The sequence below is a fragment of the Chenopodium album genome, chromosome 26 (assembly GCF_948465745.1).
Source record: "Chenopodium album chromosome 26, dcCheAlbu1.1, whole genome shotgun sequence".
NCBI lineage: Eukaryota > Viridiplantae > Streptophyta > Magnoliopsida > Caryophyllales > Amaranthaceae > Chenopodium > Chenopodium album.
Genome location: NC_137859.1, coordinates 27,568,574 through 27,584,975, shown reverse-complemented (window position 1 = coordinate 27,584,975; position 16,402 = coordinate 27,568,574). Strand labels below are relative to the sequence as shown.

The following is a 16,402-nucleotide window of genomic DNA, read 5'->3' as shown; positions in this document are numbered from 1 at the left end:
GCTAGGCCTCGGGTTTTTGAGCGACATTTGCAAAATTAATTTTGACAAATATTTGGCTTCACCGACTTAATTAATTGGATTAGTTAAGATTGGATGCGGAAATTAGTGGGAGCGTCTCTTAGTTATTACCATAACCGGTTCAAACAACTTTGACTAGTTTAATTAGGCGTGTTAATTGAATTAACCACCTAGATTAATTACTAGTTCCCGCGCGGTTTTATGCATTGTTACTTGTTTGATCGTTGTAAAATGCATGGGCCATTCACAGATAGTGAATGGATGAATGGAATGTAAAATTCTCTCACAGGTTTTATAAAATGGCAACTAGTGGGGCCCGATTAGGATAGAAAATACGAACTGTGATCCGTGATGTATTTTTGTAAATCTAAATACGGTCTGCGAACCGTTGAGTATTTTTGTACTTTAATATTTAGATTAGTCCTAATCGTAGATACTAGCAATTATATTATTTGGTCAAGTCTTGAAGACGGGGTTCTTAGAAGACGAAGCCATGAAATTGCAAATGAAGACCTTTTGAAGATTTGAAGATCTCAAGGGGTCATGCTAGTTGCCAAATGCATCTCTATTTATGTTTTCGATATATATTTATGTTTATATATTTGAATTATATGTTAGATGCATGGTTAGGATTTCGAATGTTGAGATGATTAATTAAGTTCACTTAAATCAACCAACATAGAAACCCTAGGTCCCTTAAAATTGAGTAAAACTTGCCATTCCAAAACACACTTACCAACCGAACGAGGGTAGTGATGGGCTACGCCAAAGCGAGGCATCACTACTTCTCCAAGGAACGTAAGGCATACTAGGTATGCAAGTGGTTTTGGTTATACTCAACGATATGAGTGATGGAGTCCTAACATGTCGTGGCAAAGTGAATAAATTGTTTAGAGAGCATTGGATGCGACGATTTATTCAACCAAGAGTGGCTTGGAGCCATTAGCAAAGCCTTGCTTACCTTAGGAGATTGAGTGTTAAGACAAGCCAAAGCATGCTTAACCACTCTTTGTTTCTTTGGATCTTGGAATCGACTTATTCTCACCAAAATTGGGGACAATCTTTAATGTGTGAATAAGACGCTTTAAATAAGTTTGATTAAAATGCATGATTTCAATCTTATTTAAGTATAAATGAATGGTTTTTCATTTTAAATTCTTTCAATTGTAGAATCATGTCTTCAACTAATAACAACGACCTTATGCTCCCGGAATTGCCCAAAGAGTTGCCAATTTCTCTGAACTTGGTAAACTTTAAAGAATGGGAAGAGGAACTCCGAAAGACCCTCCGAAATTGCTACCTAGAGCACATTCTGGACACTCAAATCCCGAGTTTCTACTCAAAGGGGATTATGAGTGATGAGGCACATGAGGAATGGAGTGAGGATTGCAAAAGAGTTTCCAGACTCATGGCAAACTCCATCCCGGTACAATGGAAGGGGAAGTTCTCCAACTATTTTCCGGACATGATGCTCAAAGCTCTAGAAGACGTAGTCAATTTGAGAGTCACCAAGAGTACCAGAGGCAACTATGATGGACTTGTGGAAGAAGTGACTAGGTCACTCTCGAACATGAGGATCAAGCCACCGCAAGATGGATGTCTCATCAAAGAGAGACAAGAAGTATGGGCTAAGGTCTATAATGCAAGACTTAGACCCGGGATGCCACTTCAAGCTCATGTGCTCAACATGACAAGGCTATTCACCCATCTGGAGCTAATTGGCAAACCAGTGGAAGATGAGCAAGCAGCTCTCATGCTACTAAGCTCACTACACTCGGGGTATGTTGCATTAAAGATGCGACTTACGGCCAAACGGAACAAACTTTCCTTGATGGAAGTTGTTCAAGAGCTCCAGAAAACCTATTCTTGCGAGAAGGCTAAGGTTGCCCTGAGACCAAAGAAGAAGGAGTTCAAGGACAAAGCTAAGATGCGCTGCTTCTATTGTAGTAGACCCGGACACTACAAAAGAGAATGTAGCATGTATCTAGCAGATGAGGCGAAAGGAAAAGTAACCTCGATCTCAGGTATCATCTTTACACTTGAACATAAGCAATTTATGAGGTATTAGATACCGGAAAATTGGCTCACTATATGCTCCTATTTCAGGAACAAAGTGAGCGGTGCTTTTCAAGTGGATATGAGTACAAGTGGAAGAAGAAGATAATCTTTCAAAGAAAGCTTGTAATCTCATATTTTGTCTGGATTTAAAACTTGTTTAGTTTTATCTACCATATTTTGATCTTGTGGCGTAGGACGTCATTGTAAACTTGATCACAAGACATATTATCTTGTTTATATTTATGGAATGACACGTTTGTGTCTTTGGACAAATTGTTTATGATGATACCAAAAGAGCTAAGACCATGGAGTCAAATCAGACTTACTTGTGGCATTGTCGTCTTGGCCACATTAACATCAAACGCATCAAGAAACTTCTACAAGAAGGTGTTCTTGACTCTTTCGATTTAGAATCGTTTGAGAATTGCGAAGGATGTCTATTAGGCAAGATGATTAAACAGCCATTCTCCAAGTTGGGAGAAAGGGCAAGCGACTTATTGGGTCTTATACATACCGATGTATGTGGACCAATGAGCTCAACCACAAGAAATGGACATCGATATTTCATCACTTTCACAGACGACTATAGTAGATATGGCTATGTCTACCTCATGTCGCACAAATCTGAATCATTTGAAAAGTTCAAAGAATTTCAGAGTGAAGTTGAAAATCAGCTTGGCAAGAAAATCAAAGCCCTTCGATCGGATCGAGGTGGTGAATACTTGAGCCAAGAATTCGATGACCATCTGAAAGATAAGGGTATACTTTCAGAATTGACACCTCCAGGAACTCCACAATGGAACGGAGTATCCGAAAGGAGAAATCGGACCTTGTTAGACATGGTACGATCAACAATGGGTCTTAGTGATCTTCCTATCTCTTTCTGGGGACACGCACTTCTAACTGCGGCACTAACACTGAACCGTGCTCCATCAAAAGCTGTAGAAAAGACTCCATATGAATTATGGACGAAGAAACCTCCTAGGTTATCTTTTCTAAAGATATGGGGATGCGAAGCATATGTCAAGAAATTGATCTCTGACAAACTTCATCCCAAATCTGACAAGGTTTACTTTGTGGGCTACCCAAAAGAAACCAAAGGGTATTACTTCTACAACAAATCGGAGAACAAAGTGTTTGTTGCTCGCGATGGTGTCTTTTTGGAGAAGGAGCACCTTTCCAAAATGACAAGTGGGAGGAAAATCGAACTCGACGAAGTTCGTGAGGATGAGCAACAAAATCATAATGACAGTCAGAGTGCTCAAACAGCATCTGTTGACGCAGGTTAAAATGATCAAAATGTGCAAAGTCGAACCGACAATGCAAATGCTCAATCCATTACCCTACGTAGGTCTCTGAGGCCGAGATCTCAACCTGATAGATATCTTGGTTTAGTATTAACCGAGAATCAGGACATCCTGATTATGGATGGAGATGAACCGGCAACCTACAAGCAAGCGATGGCAAGCACCGACTCTGCTAAATGGCAAGAGGCCATGAGATCTGAAATGGATTCCATGTTTGAAAATCAAGTCTGGGACTTGGTTGACTTACCCGAAGGTTATACACCAATCGGATGTAAGTGGATTTTCAAGTTGAAAACCGACAAAGATGGAAATGTATTCATTTACAAAGCTAGATTGGTGGCAAAAGGTTACAGACAAGTTCATGGTATTGATTACGATGAAACCTTTTCACCAGTTGCAATGCTTAAATCCGTTCGGATCCTCCTAGCGATTGCTGCATATTACGACTATGAAATATGGCAGATGGACGTCAAAACCGCCTTCCTTAATGGTTATTTGGAAGAAACTGTGTATATGACACAGCCTGAAGGTTTTGTCGACCAAAACAATGCTGGGAAAGTTTGTAAGCTTAAGAAGTCCATTTATGGATTAAAGCAAGCAAGCAGAAGTTGGAATCTGCGTTTCGATGAAGCCATCAGTAAGTTTGGTTTTATCAAGAATCCAGATGAATCTTGTGTTTACAAGAAGGTCAGTGGGAGTGACATCGCCTTCCTAGTCTTATATGTCGATGACATATTGCTCATTGGAAACAGCATTCCGTTGTTAGAGTCTGTAAAGGCCTGGCTTGGAAAGTGCTTCTCAATGAAAGACTTGGGAGAGGCTCAGTACATACTAGGCATCAAGATCTATAGGGATAGATCGAAAAGGATGATTGGATTGAGTCAAAGTACTTATATTGATAAGGTACTTGCTCGATTTGGCATGGAAGAGGCCAAATGAGGTCACCTGCCAATGTCACATGGCATAACCCTAAGCAAGAAGCAGTGTCCACAGACACCTGATGAGCGGGTAAGAATGAATCAGATTCCATATGCTTCGCTTATTGGATCTATCATGTATGCCATGATATGTACTAGGCCAGATGTGTCGTATGCCTTGAGTGCTACGAGCCGTTACCAATCAGACCCAGGAGAGGCGCATTGGACTGCGGCCAAAAATATCCTAAAGTACCTGAAAAGGAACAAGGATGAATTCCTGGTGTATGGTGGTGCAAAGGATTTGGTTGTGGAAGGTTATACCGACGCAAGCTTCCAGACAGACAGAGACGATTTCAAATCGCAATCTGGATATGTGTTCTGTCTAAATGGAGGGGCGTTTAGTTGGAAGAGCGCAAAGCAGAGTACAACTGCAGATTCTACAACTGAAGCCGAATACTTGGCAGCTGCTGAAGCAGCTAAGGAGGCTGTTTGGATTCGTAAGTTCGTTGGCGAACTTGATGTTGTACCCTCTATAAAGGGTCCAATAGCCCTCTATTGTGACAACAATGGAGCTATTGCTCAGGCCAGAGAGCCTAGAGAACATCAGAAGGTCAAACATGTCAAGCGGCGATTTCACATGATTCGAGAATGGAAATCAGAGGGTGAAATCAGAATTTGCAAAGTTGGAACGGATGACAATGTAGCCGATCCACTTACTAAACCTTTGCCTCAAGTGAAGCACAACAAGCACGTTGAGGCAATGGGAATCAAGCATGTAGGAGACTGGCTTTGATTTCCTTGTTTAGTGTTTTAGTTAATTTTGAGAAAAGTTAATGTAAGACACTAAGGAAAACCCATTCATGTTTTGGAGTAATATAAAATTTCATGCAACATTTTATTACTCCGTTATGCTATTTAATTGTGGTTTAGGATTAAATAATGAGTCCATTCGATTCTGAGAATATTCAAAATAGGGTATCAAGACCAGTCTTGGTAAGGAAACACCTATTAAGTGAACATTGAATATTATAATCGAAAATTATCCCTAATCAAGGTCATTTAAACGATGGACGATTAATGACCAATTGAGATTAGTGTGTAGTCTGATTTATAGCACCGTTTCATGTGCTCCGAGGACATGATTGTCATAAATCATTTACACAGGTATTGGTTTAGAACCATACTGGATCGACCTATGAGAATACTTTAAGAAATTAAAAATTTTGTCATAAGTATACTTCTCATTATGTCTATCGGAACCTATTTCCTCGACCATGAGTATTGTGAGTTCTCTTGTTTGAGTACTAGTTCGCTTTGATGTTGTCAAACGTCTGCCGTAATAGGGGATTATAACGGCAACACTCGGGCGGCTAGGTCCTCTCAGTAAGAGGAGCTACATTACAAGACTGGGAATGTCCCCCTAGTAAAATAGGGAAGATGTCTTTGTTGTATACAAGGCCTCTCGTAGAGCGAGACTGTAAAATGCATGGCCGTGCTCAGATGGATTTTAGAAATCATCTGTTTATTGACAGTCGGACTCGGAATCGGGAAACACTTCTGGACGTAATAAGGATGACAAAAATAAATCTTACCTTATAGTTCATGAAGAGACATTAAGCGACATAGGAAAAGGCTGTACACAAAATGTGCACTTGTCCGGAAGGACAAGTGGGAGATTGAAAGGAATGGTGTCCTTCGAACAAGTGTACTATTCCGTTAGCGGGTTCAGAATTATTAGAAAGCTAATATATTCAGTAAGGTCAAGTGATCGGAATGCCTGGGTGGAGGCCGCTTCCGATCAGTAATATTAATGGATAATTAATGTTACAGCTTAATCTTGACTGAACCCTTCGGGTCACACCCAAGCATTCAACAAACCGAAACGACGAATTAATTCGGAAGGAATTAATGAGTCGACCGAGTAATATTTATTTAGACGTCGGAAATTCGAGCTTAGAGCGTCGAAACCGAGCGTCGGAAGTCGAGTCGAAAAATAGTGAAAGACGAGACGAGAAATAGTAATAAATCAACAAAAGATCAAAATACCCCTAGCATCGGAATGCCCAAGCAAACCGAGTGCTAAGGGCGTATAGCCTAGCATGGTGGCTAGCATGCGCACCAAGCCGAGCCTAGGCTGGCTGGTGCGTGCTAGCGCACTCATGCTAGCATCGCAAGGCTAGGCACTGCCTAGTGCGTGCTAGCATGCTAGGCGCAGCCTTGTGCGCGCAATGGCTAGCAAGCCATGCCGCAACAAGCTGCTGGAGCTAGCACGCTAGGCGCGCCAGCTCGCCACAGCTAGCAGCAGCATGGCTAGGCCATTGCTTGCTGCCTAGCAGCGCTGGCCAAGGCGCAAGGCCAGCAGCAGCAGCCCGCACAAGCATGCTGGGCGTGCTGGCCAGCAGCAGCAGCAGCCCGCATGCAAGTGCTGGGCTTGCTGGGCTTGCTGGGCGTGGCTGCCACGGACAGCAGCACATGGCAGCCCACCTTGGCTGCCTTGGTGCACAAGGGTAGGTGCCATGTGGCTTGTGGTCCTTGAGTGTGTGGGGAGTGAGGTGGCCGGTTATGGGAGAGGGAGTGGGGAGCAAGTTTGGTCCCCCCTTCTCCAAATGGTCCTCACCTAACCACTCACATGAGCTTGCCACTTGTTGATTTATTACTAGCTTGATTATTGATTTTATTTTAGCTTTAAAATAAAATGGAAAAATCATTCTATCCCACATTGATGGGAGAGTAAATGATACTCCCATCATTTCCTATAAATACCCAAGTATGGGCATTGGGAAGGTGGCTTGAGTAAGAGTTGGAAAAGGCATCACAATTAGTGAAAACCTTTGAACTCAATATTATTACTCGGGTTTTATTGGTCGGGTCTTGCTAACTCCAAGACATTGGACCTAGTCGGTTTTGTTGGTGCGGGTGGACTTCGTTGGAGGTCTCCGTGCGAGCGGGACTTGAAGCTTTCAAGTAAGAGCTCATTTGGAGCGAAGCACGCGTCAAGGGTAATTAGCTTATCTTAATCTTGTGATTAATTTAATTATGTTTATGGTTTTATTTATTGCGAGTGTGGTCTTGGTTTTGGGTTTGTTTTCCGCGGTGAGTCGGACTCACCAAACCCCAACACCACAAGATAAAGAAGAGATTGTCTATAGCGGCGACGCACTGCCGTGATGACGTACTGCCACAACCCTGAAGATGACGACGTACAGTTATTTTCGACGATGTTCCCGAGATACTGTGGAGGATTGTCACCAAGAGATGTTGAAGATGACGACGCAATGTTACCTTCAAAGATGGCGTTCTCTAGCTTGTAGAAAGTCATCAAAATAAAATGCAGCAGCAAAACGGTTTCCTACTGAGACGTGTGCTCGACGGTGCAAGATACGCATTTCTTTACTCTTTTATCTGTTTAACTAACATTGTTTTACAGGTATTGGCGTTATAAGAATGGTTTGGGATCGCAGAACGTTCTGAATCATTCTCCGTCCCTATCGCTACTTTGACTTTTGTTTTCGAAACATGCGTTTCTCCAAACTCAGTCGAAGTGGGGGCTTCTGTAGACACCCATTTGTGTCTCCCCAAAACCAAACCCAGTGATGAATGCCTTTCACGTAGAACCATAGTCGAATGAGGTGAAAGTGTAGAAAAGTCAAGTGTTGCGGTATAGTTTTATTTAAAATTCTCTTCTCTCTGTTTTTGAAAATAACTCTATATATTAAAAATAGCCAAAACAGTTTAGTTTGGTCCATAATTAAGGTCCAATAATAGTGTAGTTGGATGGGGCACGAAGAGACCTTTCCAACGATATATTATAAGCCCAATTCCGATGAATATTGAGGAAGTTATGGCCAAAATACTAAACTGGGCCCGGTTAATTATTTACATACGGCTCAATGATCTAGAGGAGGGCCCAATGTTAATTATATTCCTAAAATTATTAGGATTAATTATAACTTTCTAGAAGTTTCTAGAAGGTTCCATTTAATTCTAATATTATTAGATTTAATAATTATTTTAAGATGGATTTTTATTTGGAATAAAATATTATTATTTTATTATATTATTTTTGAAAATACGTTTTATCTTCTGTACGGATTCCGTAGATCAAGTTGATTAAAGATCGGATTCCGCGTGGAAAAAACGCGCTAATACAGGTTGTCGCCAAACGAAAAAGCTGTCGCGTGGCGACAGACCTTGTCGCCTCGCGACAGCGTGTATTTCTGGCGACAGCGTGTAGTTTTATTCCTAATCAAATTCTATACTTTTCCGGATTATTTTCCTTATAAATAGGGTCCCAAAACTCCGTTTCCATTCATTCACAATAACCCAATTCTCTCTATTCTCTCTTCAGCAATATATGCTTTCTTTCTCTCTCTCTTTCTAAACTACTTCTTATAAACACAATTCTGCACTCACAAGACTTAGAATCATCTAGCCAAGTTCGAAGTTGCCTTCGCCCTAAACGTGCAAGGTTTAATATTTTCTGAGGGTTTGGTCCAAATCTAGTTTAAACTTTATTTATTTTGATTCTTCTTTAATTCTTTAATTATCCTTTATTATTTACATTGAAGTTTACTAACTTGTGTATTTTGTTATTAGAAAGAGGTACGAGGCTTCAAAGGATGTAATCTTATTACTCTCTTTCAATGTAGAAAGCATGCTTAATTTTGTTTGTTAATTTCGAGTCTCATGTTAGGATGTTATTTATTGCTTTCTAGAATCATGTTTAGGGCGCTTCTTATTATTTCTAACATCATGATAGCATGTTAGTACCATGTTAGGTTTAAAGCTTTGATCTTTAATTTTTAGTGACATGCTAGGATTTGTTATTAATCTTGTTAGTATCATGCCTAGGATCTTGCTATTATATTCAAGTTGTATTATGCCTTATCATGATTATAAATATTGTTATTATGATTATATTATCATTGTTATGATTATTATCATGTTGCTTGATATTGTTATATTATTGTTATTGCTTGATCACACCTTTTATGCTTGTTTAAAGGGAATTTGTACTTGAAATCACGCTTAATAAGATAATTAATAATTTGGTTTAGGCTAATATGATTTTAATTCAAGTGATCGCCAATAATAGTTTTATTTGTACATTAATATTCAACCAACATATATTAAACAGGTTTAGGATTAATCTAATGATTGCATGTTAGTCCGAAAGCGCACATGAATACGAGCAGAATAAATTAGAGGCCTATTTTATAGGGCGGGTCCTTTCTTTTGTAGATTGGATTCGTACCCTCATCCCCGAACCTTATTTGGTTCAAGACCTTATGGAGTTGACGATCTCCTGGATCGTTTTGGGTTTACAAGTTCCTAAAACTTGTTGGCGACTCTTTTGCTCTAGCTTTCTTCCCTTTGGAACGCCATCATACTTTAATGTATGATCACAGTGGGGTTCAAGCTTGGGATCATAATGCTTGAAATATTCCCTACAACAAGTGAAAATCCTTTCAACCATCTCAAAAATTTCGAGAAGTATTGCAATACAATTATGGAAGCCGGAGTTGCTTAAGAGTATATAAGGCTCAAATTGTTTCCCTTCTCTCTCATTGGAAGAGCTTTAGAGTGGTTGGATAAGGACGTCAAACCAAGGTCCCTAAGGACGTGAGATGAAGTTACCAAGGCTTTCTTGTCCCGTTTCTACCCACCAAAGAAGATGGCGGAGGCTAGAGCCTAAATCCAAAGTTTCAAGCAATGTCCTAGAGAGAACCTCTATGAAGCATGGGAGAGGTACAAGGATTACCAAAGGGAATGCCCTCACCACGGAATTCCAACCTATCAAGTCATACAAATTTTCTATGGTGGTTTAAGCTCTCAAGGTAGATCGAGCCTTGATGCCGGAGCCGGAGGGCCGAATATGAACAAGACGGAAGAAGAGGTTGTGGATATAATAGATGATGTAGTAAGGAACTACATGAATTGGCATGATGTAGATATGGAATCGACAAGCACAAGTGGCTAAATCAATCAATCTAATGTCGTCAACAATTTGTCCACATTGGTCTCGGAGTTAGGAAAGGAGGTGATTTCTCTCAAGACCAAGCTTGAGAGTCCTTCACAAGCTTCTAGTCTTCCCTCCCATTTTAAGGGTAGAGGTACATCTTCCTACTCTAACCCTCTTTTTTCTTCTTGTTGCATGATAAGAGAATGCTTGGTTTGTGATTTATGTGGAAAGAATGATCATGATGCTTCTAATTGCCCCAATGTTCCTTGTGATGGATATTATGGATATGAGAATGTACGTGTGAATTGTGTTGATAATAATTATTTTGGACCAAGATTTAATGCTCAAAAGAATGTTGGGATTGGAATTATCACAATCATGGGAGCTATGATAATTATAACCAAAATAGTGGTTATGATAACCATGTGACCCAAGAGTTTTGTGGTAACCATAATAACTTTGGTTGTAATGATCAAAGCCACAGCCAAGAATATGGGGATCATAACCAATTTATGGTAACCATAATCAAAATTTCGGCCAAAATCATGGTAAGGGTAATTGGAGTAATTAAAGTAGGGAAAATTTTCAAAATGATGTCCAAAGAAGTACCCCACCCCAAATTACTCCAAAGACTCAAAGCCAAGATGATGATTTCTATGCTCAACAATCCCAAATGAATAGAATAGAGAATTTCATGATGGCTCAATCCGAGAAAATGAATGAATCCAAATTGTCTTGTAGCAAAATGTTTGAGTACCTATATACTCATGGAAAGAAGCTTGAGAACCAAATTGTTCAACTAGCCGACCCTTTGAGAGATTGTGCTAGTCCATATTCTTTACCCTCACAAGAAGTTGACCCTAGGGAACCAATGTGTTCTATGACCACTAGGATTGGTAAGGTCCTTGAAGAGAGTGTTCCTACGAAGAGTAAAGATAGTGGAAAGGAGAGTGATTCGAGTGAAGGGAATAAGCATGAAGAGTCTAGCAAGATGAGTGAGAGTTCTAATGATAAGCCTAACGAGAAAGAGAGGAAGCAAGATGAGGTTTACAAACCTAGACTTCCTTACCCCCAAATTTAAAAGCACAATAGGCACAAATTGGTTGAGCAATTTGGGAAATTCATAGAGATGCTTAAGCAACTTCATCTTACTCTTCCTTTCACCGATGTGGTAGAACAAATGCCAAACTATGCTAAGTTTCTTAAGGAAATTTTGAGCGGTAAAAGAGATTGCAATATAGTGGAACCGTTGAATTTGGGGGAGTGTTGTAGTGCCTTTATTCATAATGACTTACCCCAAAAGTTGAAAGATCCCGGAAATTTCTCCGTACCTTGCAAAATCAAAGGAAAATTGTTCCAAAATGCTCTTTCTGATCTTGGTGCTAGTGTTAGCATCATGCCTTATTCCGTTTTTAAGAAACTTAAGCTAGGTGAGCTTCTTCCATCCAACGTGACCCTTCAATTGGCCGATCGGTCTATTAAGTTCCCAAAGGGGAGAGTTGAGGATGTTCCTCTCAAGATAGGAGAGTTCACCATTCCGGTTGATTTCATTGTGCTTTAGATTGTGGAAGATGACCATATTCCTATCATCTTAGGAAGACCTTTCTTAGCCACTTCAGGAGCCTTAATAGATGTGAAAAGAGGTCGTATTACTTTGAGAGTTGGTAAGAATGAGGAAAGTTTTGATTTGAAACCAATGCATGAGTCTTTGTCTCTTGTGAAAGGAATTATATGTGTTAATTTCCCTTGCTCCATTGATAATTTATGCATGATTGATTCTTCAACTAACGATTTTTTTTAGAATTGTGATGATGTGCTTTTCAGTTGTGATTGCAAGATGGTTAGTGAAGAGAAAATGATGATTCCCAAGCTTATGGACGAGGAGAAAGTGAACATTCCTCATTGGTTTGAACTCTATCCTTAAGATGAAGGTAATGTTTCCATGAGTATAGATGGTGAGGAACCATCTACAAAGAACAACAAGGCAAAGAAAAAAGCTCGAGATTCTAAGAAGAAGAGAAAGAGAAAGAAGTTGTGGAAAGAAAAGCTTGCATTTGAAAAGTCTTTGTATGAAATCTCATCAAGCGACAACGAGAAGTTGCTAGAAGTTGAGGATCAATTTTCTCTTTCCGCCACTTTGAAGAAGGTGGTGTTCTTTGACCCTCCATGATTTGGAGGAAGGGTCGAGCTTAGGACCATAAGGAAGCGCTTCCCGGGAGGCAACTCGGAGATCTCTAACTTTTCTTTTTGATTTTGAATTTTCTTATTTTCCCTTCTTTTAGTTTCTTTTCTTTCACTTTTCTACTTGTTTGGATTTGTAGATGGGATTTTTGGGATTGGATTTCATCAGGTGAGTATGAGGAATGAGAAGGTATTTTGCGGTTTTTGATATGATTACACTCGATATCATCGAAATTTGAGGTAAAAGGGTAAGAATTTTAGTGAGGTAAGATAGGAAATTTTGTGCTTTAAAAGTTGAAGAAAGTTTGTTTTTGGTGGGTTCATGTGGTGCTACCATTATTTTGGGATTTTGAACCCACTAAAATGGGTTTTTGCTACCGCCTATGTTGGTGTTTATCATCATCATTATTTGTGTACCCACCAATGAACGCACCAAAGACTTAAAAAAAATAGAAGAGAAATCGGGCAAGGCTGAGTGCGGGCGCGCACGCATATGGTGCGGCCGCGCACCTGGCTGGTGCGGGCGTGCCAAGGCATGGTGCGGACGTACCCCTTATCTTCCCCTTCCTTCTTTCTTCTTTCATTTCCCCTTATTTCCTCCTTCTACCTTCGACCCCCATCATCCTCAAACTCCCAAAACTGCACTAAGTCCCTTTGAATCCAAATTTTGTAGTCTAAGTGTCTTTTAGTTAGCTTGTAGTATAGTTGGTTACTTAGTTTTTCTTTTCTTTCTTTTTAACTCTTTATTAGCTTAGTTTAGTGTTCCTTTATAGTTTGCTTTTCTTTTCTTTTGTTTTGAAGTTGCTAACCTTTTTCTTTGTTTATAGCTTCTTTTATTTTTCTTGTTCTCACATGGCTTTTTGATGACGCTTACGATTTTTGAGCGCAACGAAGGTGGTTCTTTATATCGCATTTGTTTATTCTGCTAAGCATGGATAGCCCGATGAGAACTTTCTTATTTTTCTCTTCTTTGAATGCATAGATTAGGTTTAGTTTAGGGGAAGTTGAACGGTTCGAGGATGATTGCTTGTTAACACGTAATGTGTTTGGGATCGTTGACGATGTTGTCATTCGATCACTTGTATGTCGATTGGGATATATGTGTTTAACTTGCTTTCTAGTTCCTTTCTCCATTTTTCCTATTCTTCCTTTGTCTATGGCTTTCCATTTCTTTTCTTTTCCTTTTATTTTTCTTTTCCCTTATTTTTACTTTGTTCTTGTCTTGGTTTGTGGTATGCTTTTGAGGCTTGTTTTTCACTCTTTTTGTTTTCCTTATGAATTGGACTTTGTACATTGGACTTGGTATTTTGTATGATTTTATTCCTACGTAATAAAGGTATGCACGATTTGGGACTATGCTTGGTTGACTCTAGGATAGGGTATGCTAGGGTAGTTAGCTTGAACTAGGAGGATCATGAAGCCGGATTCTACTTGTTTGTGACAAGTTGGTAGTTGCTCCCTATGGTCGATTTGACACCACTAGTGAGTTTTTGCTACATCCATGTGAGGTTCATCGCTTTTCAAGCCTTCAACCTATTTTGAATGAGCGGCGTGGATCCTTGACTATTGAAAACCTAATCTAGAAAGCTTGATCTATGATTCTTAAACCCGAGACTGAATTATCTAGGGAGGACAAAGGTATCTTTTCGGGGTGGTAATTTTTACTTTTTAGGATAGTTTGTTTCTTTCTTTATTTTTGGGTTTACATTTGCCTTCTTGCAACCATTTGAGCCTTATACCCTCTTTTCAAGCCACATCTTTAGATCTTTAGCCTTTTGTTTCATTTTCTTTCTTTTCTTGGTTTTTGTTGAAGGAGTTATGTCTTTGATAAGTGCAATTACTAGATATATCAAAGGATCACAGTTATGGAGATAATAAGTTCATACTATAAGGTTGCCAATGTCTATTGCTAGATATGACAATTGGACTTTGGGCTTGTCAAATGGTCCAAAGCCTTATAGGATGGATCCTACAAGGTCACACACTAGAGTATTGGGTTATACAAGTTAGAGGCCCATTATTGGGCCTCATGAGTATATGACACACCTTATGTTTGGGCTTGGATTGTAAGTAGAGTTGAATTAGGATTTGGACATGGTTTTATTTCTAGATATGATCTATAAATATAAACCATGCCTAGGGTTGCATGATATAATAATTTACACACTGTGAATTGTTAGACAAGCAACCAAGAGATCCCAAACCCTAATTCTCTCTCTCACTTTCGGCCCTCCCTTTCTCCTCCCCTATTCCGTGCGTCTCCCCTCCATTGGTGGTGCGTGTGGTGGTGCGTGGGTGGTGTTGTGGTGTGCTCGTGACTCTAATCTCCGTTGAAGGTTGATTGAAGCGTTCGGTCACAACTAACTAGCATTAGTGGAGGTTTAATCCGTGCTCGTGGACTAAGTAGAGGAATCACACGTGGGGTTCTTTGTCTCCCTTGTTGTTGCTCGATCACTAGTGGAATCACGCTTCAAAGGTATAATTCTTACTTCTTTATGTGTTATGCATGAGATCCTTGGTTTGGTGCTATGTGAATATGATACATGTTAATTCCGCATTTAGTACCTATAATCTCCTACAGTGGTATCAGTTAGCCTCTTGCATTTACATATATTGAGTAATAATTCTTTGATAATCCACAATTTTAATTCAATTAGGAGGGAGAATAATTTAATTATGGGTCAATTGTTATTTTAAATGTGATTTAACAATATAGAATCATTAAAGGTGTTTAATTTGCTCCATATAAGTCTTGAATTGATCCGATTTGTTGCCCCAATAGATTCGAAAATTCGAACCCCATAAACCCTAATTTTCGAAAATTTCGAATTTTTAAACCCTAATTTGTGAAATTTTGTGTTTAATTTTGATTTATTTTGATGGTAATATGTTTAAGGAATTTAATCTATTTGATTACATGTTAAAATTATGAATTTTTCATAATCAAATTATTTAATTTAAGTGTTAAATTAAATTGGGGATTAATTTCATCATGAATCCTAATTTCAAAATTGAATATGATTTAGTTTTGGAATTAATTGGACCACATAAAGTTTAATTTATTTTACAAAAATCTGTTTTGTTTTAATTAATTAAAATCAATCAAAAAAAAGGAAAAAGGTTGAAATTACAGCAGCAGCCACCGCGGCTGGTTGGCGCTGCCATGGCGGTGTCGCTGCTGGTGGTCCGGAGGGAGGGGCGGGGAGGGGCAGCAGCGAGGATCGGAACAGCAGCAACAGCAGTGCCGCGCTGCAGGTGCACGGTGCTGCTGTTGCTGCCCTGCGCCGCTGCACAGCAGCGTACACCTTGCGGTGTACGGCCACCGTGGCTGGCTTCGGTTGGCCACACCACGGTGGCTGGCGGTTTTTCAAAAAAAAAAAAAAATTATTTTATTTATGATAAAATCAGATTTCAAATTTTAAAAGGGATAAGTTTTAATTTTGAAAAGATAATTAACAATATTAAAGTTGTTATTTTTGTTAAGTTTGGATAATTATGGAGCAAAAGATTCTATTTGGATAATGATTGATTAAATAATGTGATTATCCCATAATTATTTATGGATAATAATTGATTTAAAATATATATGTGATTGGTTAGTAATTAGGATAGAATTTCCTAAATTATTTAGGATAATCATGGAAAAAAAATATGATTTATCTTCCATAATTGAAATAAGATTTGATTCTATCTCATACCTAAATTAAAATATATGATATTTTATGGTTGGTCATGAATAATATATGATATTATCTAATTACAGTAATTAATTAAAATATGACATATTTATAGTCATGTTTCCTTTATTGTGAACATTCGATGTTGTAGTTTAGGAAAGCATGATGAGTGATTTATTATATGGCACTTTATAATATATGATATTGTTTATTGCTATATATAGACTAGTATGGCCCATAGATTCTAAATACGATCTGCGCATCGTGATGTATTTTTGTAAT

General features: G+C 39.0%; 1 non-coding gene across 1 annotated transcript; it reads right to left on the bottom strand.

The window, feature by feature from the left end:
• Positions 1-9,981: 9,981 nt before the first annotated feature.
• On the bottom strand, positions 9,982-10,087 carry LOC145618713 (small nucleolar RNA R71). Its single transcript, XR_014107979.1, has one exon. It is a non-coding gene; the product is annotated as a small nucleolar RNA R71 (small nucleolar RNA).
• Between the last annotated feature and the right edge of the window lie 6,315 nt (positions 10,088-16,402).